We start from the raw sequence: 260 nt of genomic DNA on the forward strand, positions 1-260 counted from the left end.
AAAAAAAAATAATCAACCCCATAATTAACCTACGAATAAACGGCCCAATAACCGACACGGCAAAGTGAGTTTTTGAATTCAAACACTTGTCCTATCAGTGGCCGTTAAAACCGTTGATAGTTCAAACTCCTTCCGCTGAAGATTTTGCTAACTTCTTGCGCCCACACTTCCTTCATCCCAGCGACTTGGCGGCATTTTTTGAGAAATCACACGATGGCCTTTTATGAATAATTTCTTTGCGTTTTCCTCTCCTTTTTTTA

This window comes from Penaeus monodon, chromosome 15 (assembly GCF_015228065.2).
Source record: "Penaeus monodon isolate SGIC_2016 chromosome 15, NSTDA_Pmon_1, whole genome shotgun sequence".
NCBI lineage: Eukaryota > Metazoa > Arthropoda > Malacostraca > Decapoda > Penaeidae > Penaeus > Penaeus monodon.